Consider the following 10,221-nt stretch of genomic DNA (forward strand, 5'->3'; position numbering starts at 1 on the left):
GACTGGAAATCATCCTACTTGTTATGGGTCTCCACAGAGCACAGTACTCTAGCATGTCCCAAAGTAGCAAATGCGTCCCTCCAGGTCCATGACCTGCACACATGGAGTATGTGTCCTGGAGGTCTGGCCTTGAGGCAGTGGCAGGGGACAAGTACGTCCTCTCAACCTGTAGACCTGGGCACCTGCTCGGTCTGCCGACAGCTCAGTCCTACAGACCCAGGGCGGGTGCCCCTGTGAGCTGTCAGCCGCGTGTTGGGCACCTGTTGGAGTAGAACCGTTCACAAGTACCATTCCCAAAACATGAGCTGCTCTCATGAACCAGATAGCCTCTTACTTAGGAGGAGAAAAGAAGATCCCCATGAAACCAGCACGTGGGGAATGACACAGCTCCCCAGGGGGTCACTGCCAGGACACAGTGGCTACTCACCCTGCCCAGCGGGAAGCCCCTTGCTAGCAGACCCCACTCGTGTCTGGACTCTCCTTCCAAAGGCAAAGGGCACTCTCCCCACATTCCCAGAGTGGCTGCATGCTCACGGATCGTGCCATCATGATCAGTGTGAAGATATGGTGATGTTGTTGCAATGCCCCTGGGCGACAGGCACACTATCTGCTCCTGGAGGGAGGGTGATGCTTTAGCATGTTTTCAAGCAGTCATATTTTTTGACATAGCAATTCCAGTTGTAAAGTAGTGCCCAGCATCACGAGGCACACATATTTCAGAAAGGCAACATCCATGCAGTTGATGGCAGTGTGGCTTGAATAACTGGGGATAACTGGGTGGTGAATGCCAGGCAGAAGAGCAACGGGCAGGAAAGCCGCTGGGTGGTAGCTGGTGTTCACGGCAGGCACGGCCCCACTGGCATCCCAACTGAGACACTCCCGGGCCACCAAAGCCAGATCCGGGGGCGTAGGGAAGGCCCTGCGTTGGGACGTGGGGGCACGAGCAGGCATCTAGAACAGCCGGAGGAAAGAAGGAGCCTGTAAGTATCATCCTGCAGATTGACAGACAGACTCAGGTCTTGACAGCAAGGATGTCTACATGTTGGGGTCATATCTTAAAGAAATATGTGTCTAATGGTGATATCTTAGACAACCGTCATATGGATGAGGGAGTCATTCAACCAGAGGGATCCGAGTTCCACGCAAGCCGCGTAAGGCCCCTCTACCTGACACGTGGTAGTAACTGCACAAACTTAGTGTCTTCACAGGGTGATCAACACTCAGGGATCAAGTCAGTCAGACCCCCTCCAGCCCTGGGAGAGAATCCGCCCTTGAATGCTACCCAGCCCCCATGATGAAAATCGTACCGCATGGCAATCTGAAATTGTCCTACACTTTCCCGCTGAAAATGTCAGGAGGATCTTCCTATTTAAAAAACAGCTGGGTCTCCCTGCCCTTGAGCACAAGGCAAGTGGTCAGCATGTAATTGAAGTAAGTGAAAAAGAGAACTGAATATAGTGTATGGCACCTGCAGAAAACAAGAATCATGACCCCCCCAAAAAAAAGAGAGAGAGAAAGAGAAAAGGAAAAAAAAAAAAAAACAAAGAAGGAAGACAAAGAACACAGACAGTTTTGTATATTAGGCAAAGTACATGTTCAAAGAAATTCTCCCACCCTGTTCTCTGTCTGAGGGCATTTAAACACCATGCATGAGGAGCAAGCGGGTTTCCTGTGTGGCCCCTAAGGACTCTTCTGCATGGCACACTGTTTCCTTGGCAATGCAACTTGTTGACCTGAAAATAACATCACAGAACAAAAATAGAGCAGCGACCAGAATACTCACAGACTCAGTCGTCTAGAGAAAAAGTTACATAATAACCTGAAAAGTTGCATAATGCCATCTGAGCAGAGAAGCTGAAATTCATGGTTAGTATATTAAAACATAACAGCTCCATCACATAGAAATTATTTTTTTTCCCATTGAGAGAGGGATACTGAGATGGAAAAATGTGTGTCAAGCTACAAGAGTATAAAAACATAGTCATAATGGGTGGGTGATTTCCTGCTATCTTTTCCAATGTGAATTCTAAAAAAACCACCCAGCAATGATGAGTTTATTTTAGCAAAGCAAGAGGAAAAGCTCACCATGTCTCCCCAAACCACTTCTACCCTTCCCCCCACAAGCTAGCTTTCTTCCATATCTGTACTTTATTCACTGCTTTGCTAGAACGTCTTTCTCCAGAACCAAGCAGGCAGCCTTCTCACTGCCTCTAACACTCGGAACTGTCAGAAGCATGGACATCTGAACCATGTGGGGGTTTTGGAGTGTGCATTCTTGGGAGGAAGCCAGATTCCAACACGGAATGCAAGGCTTGGCATAGGGCGGCCCCTTAACAAAGGTCTAATTAACAAGAGGGAAAGTATGCAAACCCAAGGGGCCTTGAACGTGTTGCAGTTTGTTAGAAAGTAAGAAATCAAGAATGCCAACAAAGACACAGGCTACAAGGAACCCCATGATGAAAAGCCAATGTCCTTTTGTGGCTCGGAGGGCAGAGGATGCAATAAGGTGTGAATAATTCCTTAGCTTCTTCACTTGGTTCAAAGTCCTTATCCTTCCACACCCGATGGCCCTCCCTTGTCATGGCTGACAGAGTTTTTCAGTCCCTCTGCAGTGGCATAAAAACCCCTCCTTTCTGTAAACACAGCATCTTTGGCCTTCCTCTGGAAATATATGTGCTTAATAATAGGACAATTCCACCCAACCTGAAGTTTCTTTCCACTTAGTAAAGTCTGAAGAATCTAGATTTCTTAATAAAGTGAGCTACCAGTGGAAGTGACCCAGGAATCGTCTTAGAACATAAATGAAGGGACGCCTGGGTGGCTCATTCGGTTAGGCACCTGCCTTCGGCTCAGGTCATGATCCCAGGGTCCTGGGATCGAGCCCTGCATTGGGTTTCCATGCTTGGCAGGAAACCTGCTTCTCCCTCTCTCTCTGCCCGCCTGTCTGCCTACTTGTGATCTCTCTCTCTATCTGTCAATTAAATAAATAAAATCTTAAAAAAAAGAACATAATTGAAGAAAGGCAGGACCAAATGATTGTTGAAAATACTAGGATCAATAAGAAAGCTCATCACTGAAAATAAAAACTGAGAAGTTTGGGGGCTGTGTTCTAGAAGTTGTTCTGCAGAACCCTGATCCTCCGCACCTCCAGCATCATGCTGCCTTGGTTATGCGTACAGTGCCTGGTGTGGGACTCAGGATTTATTTCACGGAAGCCTCTGAAGGGGCTGGCTGCCTCATGTGGGGGCCCTGCAGAAGGAGCACTGCAGGGTCCCTTGTTCAACAGTGGGACACGAGGGCTGCACGCCCCCCCCCGGGAAACAGGCTGTGATGGGTGTGAAAATACAGCACGTTAGCCACCCAGGCACCCTTAAATAGATATTTTAATATTAATTCTTCTCTTAATGTTGGATTAAATGTTTTAATGTTGATTGTCAAATTAGGATATAAATATCACACAAAAGAGGGGCGCCTCGGTGGCTCAGCCGGTGAAACATCTGCCTTGGGCTCAGGTCATGATCCCGGGGTCCTGGGATCGAGTCCCGCATCAGCCCCCTGCTCGGCGGGGAGCCTGCTTCTCCCTCTCGCTCTGCTCCTCCCCCTGCTTGTGCCCTCTCTAAAATAAATAAATAAAAATATATCAATATATTAACATATATAATATATTATATATTACTAATAACTATATATTAATGTGTATTATATATTATATATTAATATATATTAATGTGTATTAATAATTATATTAATATAAAATATGTATGTAGACAACTGTCTGCATACATATTTTTCACTTCTGTGCTTATAAACTGACGAGTGCCTTGATTTTTTCACTTGTGATTTTAATCTGCTGTCACCATCAAGTTATCTCAGCCCCATACCTTTCCGATCTTTTTCGGTTTCTCTAATTCTGGAGTATGTGTCTTATGGTAGAACAATGGTTCCAACAAGGTCTCCATCCCAATCCCTGGGACCTGTGAATATATATGTTAGGTGACGTGGCAAAGGGAATTAAGGAACTGAGGTTGGTAATAATCAGCTGACCTCAGAAAAGGGAGCTTGTGCTGAATTACCCAGGGGAAACAATGTGGTCCAACGTCGCTGGCTTGGAAGGCGAACAAGGGGCCCCACGCCAGGACTGCGGGCAGGAGCTGCAGCAGGCAGGAAGCAAAGGCTCCCCAAGAGCTCCAGAGATACGCAGTCCTGCCCACAGAGACTCCAGCCTGGGCAGACCCGTTCCAGACCTCAGACCCCCAGACGGAGAGATGACAAACTCTTGTAGGGATTTTTACAGCTGACACAGGAGACTAACACATACTGCTTTAAGTTTTCCTGAAGTCACAGGTAAGCTATTTCTACCCTTGGTGGCTATTTTTGTTTAGCATTTTAAGAAACTGATTCTTCTCTGTTAGGAGGCTAGATAGATTTATTTCTGTTTCTCTTCTTGACTCTCTTTTGGCAATTTTCATGCTGCTTTTCAAATGATTTCATAAAACATCACTACTGTTTCTAATTTTACATATCCTTATTGCACCTGTATTGGTTTCTTTTGTCTAATTGGGTTCATTATGCTTTCCCCCCTTTTTTTCTTTTTTTTTTAATTTTATTTTATTGTGTTATGTTAATCACCATACATTACATCATTAGTTTTTGCTCTAGTGTTTGATGATCCATTGTTTGTGCATAACACCCAGTGCTCCACGCAGAACGTGCCCTCCTTAATACCCATCACGGGGCTAACCCCCACCACCCCCTCCCCTCTAAAACCCTCAGTTTTTTTCTCAGAGTCCATCGTCTCTCATGGTTCATCTCTCCCTCCAATGCCCCCCCCTTTCATTTTCCCCTTCCTTCTCCTAATGTCCTCCAGGCTATTCCTTATGTTCCACAAATAAGTGAAACCATACGATAATTGACTTTCTCTGCTTGACTTATTTCACTTAGCATCATCCCCTCCAGTCCCAACCATGTTGATGTAAAAGTTGGGTATTCATCCTTTCTGATGGCTGAGTAATATTCCATTGTATATACGGACCACATCTTCTTTATCCATTCATCTGTTGAAGGGCATCTCAGCTCTTTCCACAGTTTGGCTATTGCGGACATTGCTGCTATGAACATTGGGGTGCATGTGGCCCTTCTTTTCACTGCATCTGTGTTTTGGGGGTAAATACGCAGGAGTGCAATTGCTGGGTCATAGGATAGCTCTATTTTTAAATTTTTGAGGCACCTCCACACTGTTTTCCAAAGTGGTTGTACCAACTTGCATTCCCACCAAAAGTATAAGAGGGTTCCCCTTTCTCCAAAACCTCTCCAACATTTGTGGTTTCTTGCCTTGTCAATTTTTGCCATTCTAACTGGTGTAAGGTGGTCTCTCAATGTGGTTTTGATTTTAATTTCTCTGATGGCTAAAACAAATAAGTAAAAAAATGGGCAGAAGACATGAACAGACACTTCTCCAAAGAAGACATGCAAATGGTAACAGACATGAAAAAATGTTCATCATCATTAGCCATCAGGGAAATTTCCCCTTTTTTCTTGATCAAACGCCCCAGAATTTTCTTTATGCATTTACTCACATATTTTTTCTGATGTCTTCAATTGTTTCTTTGCATACTGTAATTCACTTTTAATTATTCTGTTTTCTGTTATTTTATTTTTGCTCTTTATTATTTTAATCTCTTGATTTTTTGGTTTACACTAGTATCAACTAACTTTAGATTTTTGTGGGGTCAAACACAGTTGTTTAAAATGCAATGGCAAAAAATAAAATAAAAAATAAAATAAAATGGCAACCGCTTTCAGAATAAAAAGAGACCGTGTCATTTTCTGCCTAGCAGAGAGCAGAAGTGGAAGCAAGATCAGATCAAAAGCATTAATAAATATTTTTGATAAAGTTATAAAAAATAAAAGCACACAAGCCAGATGGTATACAAGTAATCTCTAGCAATACTGAGATTGTCAGACTAGATTCAAAATTTCTTCTCTATGGTGTTAAAAGGAGACAAATCTAAAATACCCAGGGGAGGAATAGTAAGGTTCAGATGAAATATAAAACAGGCAAGCGTCACCCGGGGAAAGCACGAAAAAGAATACAACAAAGCAGATGTTAGGGCAAACTCCCTCCAGGAGATTCAAAGTTAGGGCGTAAGACAGAACAGGACACACAGAATTATAAATGAGCCTCCTGGAGCACACACGGAAATGTTCACGAGGTATTGATGCTTACGAAGTTCATACTGTGATCACAAGCTGATTTTTGAAGAGGAAGAAAAGTACATTTTCAAAATTAGCCAGGATAGCAAAATATTTAAGTTGTGCTCCCCCCATCCTGCCAATATTTAATCTACTTGTAGGGATTCATCTGACAAACCACAGACTACTAACAAATAGTAAGAAGACGGTGAGATAATGTGTTTTTTAACCAGACCTAATGGTCCAAATAGAGACATTTCTAAAATCCCAGAAAATTCCATGATGTGAGGTATAAAAATACCACCCTATGGAATCATAGATATTTCTTAATTCATTTCAGGTTCTCCTCCCTTTCTGACATGAATTTTATTTTGTCTGTGAATGGCTACTTTTTATTTAAGGATTGTAGGTAATTACTCAATGATTTTTAAAATGCAACACAATTCACCAGAAGGGCAAAGGAATCTTGCACCTGTTTGCAGTTAATAAGACGGTGTTACAATAACAAAGAAAACATTATCAGAGTCTGAAGCAGAAACTGACAAATCCAAAAATAAAGTAGGAGATTTTGACATTAGAGTTCTCAGGAGCAGACAGATCAAATAGAAAGATTTGAACAACCCAGGGAACAAGGGTGATATCGCTGCTTATTTACCAACCTGCCCCCATGCACCTTCCAACTGCAGATTCCCTCATAAAGAACCCACTAGTTCTCTATCCATTACCCTCCCTTCAAAAGACTTCCTCAGGATACTTGGTTCTCTTTTAGATTGAAGGGAGGCACTGGGGGTGGATCATCATCAAAGAATGGATTTTTCTATCTCTCAGTGAATTCTGCCAAGCTGCATCTAGGATGCAGGTATATTTATGACCTGTCATCATCTGCTTTGAAAATGGAGATACAATTAGAAGACAATTTGAAAGAAAAGAAAAGTCACATTTTACATCATATTACACTAAGTATTGTAAGCAATCTGTTTTCCCTGGTGGGCAAACACTCCTTGAGAATTAGGAGCAGGAAAATCTCCTGCGTGGTCTCTAGTAGCGCCCATATCTAAGTGATGCAAACACAAACATGTTTATTAATTGTACTTTGTGGTGGATACCTGCAGGCTTGGGCTTCCTGGCTTTCCTCTCTCCCTTCACTGATAAGAGCACATCAACCCTCATGGCTCTCTGTCACTCCTTTGGTGGCTCGTGCACGGTGGGGACTGTGGATCCCAACCCCAAGCCTAGCACTGCAGCATGGCACTCGGGCTAATTACCATAGGACCCATGTTCTTGGGCACAGCCATCACCTCAGCAGTTGAGCAGGTGACCAAAATTAATACAGAATGCATTGTATTTAAATTTTGGTGAAACAAAAATTCTGTCTTTCCTCTACTTCGGCATCGAAGCAATGGCCCCAGAGACTCTAGCAGCTCTCTGGCGACCACCATGGGCAAGAGACTGAGTAAGGATGTTGTCGAAGAGGGAGCAGGGCTGATGGTGGGTGGAGCTGATGCTCTGCGTGGAAGACCCCTTGTCTCTAGGAGTCAATGCATCTCCATGTTGCCAAGTTACTGGGGGTTTCTATTGCTTGAATAAAAACATTCTTAATTGTTACAAACAGCAAATAATATGAAATCTTCCTGTCTTATTTAATTGTCATGTGGAGCTTCCTTAGCATCATACAAATTTTGACATATTTCAGGAAGCAGGAAAATTCAGGGTGAGTCCAGGAAGGAGCTGTCTCACAAGAGCTGGAATTGGTGTTGGGATCTTCATAAGTCGCACCTTCCATAAGCTCTCCGGAGCCGAGTGCACCGGCCTTGATGAGAAAGAATAAATCCTCCCCTTGGAAAGAACACTGAAAGGGCAGAGCAGACCTCTCTTCATTTCCATCTGAGAAAATGTGAGTGAATGTTCACTAGGCACTTAAGCTTCAACTTGCCTGAAAGTGATATTTGCAGTGAAGAATCATCCCTTCCTCTCTTACAGAAAGCAACCTAATGAGAAGGCTGAGCTGGGGAAGCAGATGACTTAACCTCTCCATCCCAGGTCATAAATCTCTGCTAATGTCAAATAGTGGCCCCAGAAAGGCTGTTGGTTCTAGAAACAAGGGAATCTCTCCGGCTGCCTTATTTCTCATGATGAAGTGAAACACTCCCAGACCTCCAGCAAAACATAACAGAGTGATTCCATTATCCGGGCTGCTTAGCCAATGTCCCATATCCAGTGGCCCAATATGTCTGTTACCAAAGGGAAGGTCCTTGTTAGGGGAATGAAATTAAATATACAGCAGAGTTGTTGCTGACACTGTCACTGCTGATGGTACTATTTTCTCTGTAACCACGGCTGCAGCGACTATAGCACACACAGGGCATGTTCACCAATGAGGAGGCGCTCCCCTCACCACTAAACTGTACAGGGGGAGTCCCAGCCATGCGCGAAGTCAACCTACAGCTGAAGAGTAGTCATGACATATTGTTGAACACCATGCACCAGCTCAACCAGATTCCAGAGACCCACCCTCCTGTCTTCCATCCCCCGTCCAAGAACACACACCTTCTCAGCCTCTCTCTTCCCATGGCTGATCTTCCTTGTCCCTGTTGCCCTGGCCCAGCTCAGGTGGTCAGGCTGCCTCCCAGCTAACCCACTCTGAGCTCAGTGTCTCTGCTCCAAGAGCTCCTCTTCAGACAGGCTGTAGAAATTTCGCTCTCATTCAAATCTGCACTTGTCATCCACTCAGTTCCAAATCCTTCGGTGGCTCTCTGTGCCCAGCATCCTCTACTTGCTCTTTGTAACACCGTAACACTGGGGTTATTTGTTCAAACTCTGCCATCCTACTGCCCCTAGATTGGGAGCTCCGTGGGAAATTCTTGTGGATCTTGTTTATGCTTTTAGTCCAAAAACTAACAGGGTTTCATTCATAGCTAATACTCACTCATTTCTAAAACAAAGAAGTATCCCCTATGATACACTGCCTAAAGTAACACTGGACTGTTTAAACTTTTTTAAATAAGAAAGTATTATTCCTTACTACACTTAAAGCCCTGTGGAGGCTTTCAGGCTGCAGGTAAATGAGAGTTTACACTGTCGGGGAGGAGAGATTGGACACACAGACATGTCGTTATTGTGGGTTAGTGTTTTCTATTAATTGAAATAAAAAGACTCCTAATGGATGTAAACAGCCATGAATTCAAATTTTCCTTGTATCATTTAACTGTGGTGTAGGATTTGATCATCAGTGCTGCAAGCCAGGAGCTCCCAAAAATGCAGGTGGGCGGGCGATTACACAGGTTATCATTTAACTGTGGTGTAGGATTTGATCATCAGTGCTGCAAGCCAGGAGCTCCCAAAAATGCAGGTGGGCGGGCGATTACACAGGTTATCATTTAACTGTGGTGTAGGATTTGATCATCAGTGCTGCAAGCCAGGAGCTCCCAAAAATGCAGGTGGGCGGGCGATTACACAGGTGTCTGTATCATCCTTGTAGGACGGCCGAGGCCGCAGATAAATCGCCGGCTCCCTGCACTGTCCCTGCGGCTGCTGCGTCCACAGGGAGGCTGGAGAGGGCAGAGACGAACGAGCGCGGGCCCAGCGGCAGAACGCCTCTGAGCTCGGCTCAGGCCCGGCGGCCCTGGCACCGTCCTCCCTGTCCGCCTGCCCTGGTGCTCACAGAGCCTCAGGGACACACTCTGATCGTGTGGCTCCCTTAGGCTGGGTTGTGAAGAGCCACCACCCCCTGTGGCTTCCTCGATGCCACTCGGGGACTGGGAACCGAGCAGCGTCCCCTCTTCAGGGCGCTTTGCAGGCTCCCTGACCCCTCAGCCTCCCGGGAAGCAGCGGCTCTTCCTCCTGGAGCAGCTCAGAAGCTCCCCAGCACATCCCACCCACGTCATGCCTATACCCTTGCCCCGCCTTCCTCTCTCCGGCTGGCATTTTATCATCTGACATCTCCAGAGAAGGCTGAGTGCAGGACAGTAGAATATTCTGAGAGCGAGAGACCACATTCACCTAACTCATAGGGCAGGAAATGTTTAGAAC

Source organism: Zalophus californianus, chromosome 2 (assembly GCF_009762305.2).
Source record: "Zalophus californianus isolate mZalCal1 chromosome 2, mZalCal1.pri.v2, whole genome shotgun sequence".
NCBI lineage: Eukaryota > Metazoa > Chordata > Mammalia > Carnivora > Otariidae > Zalophus > Zalophus californianus.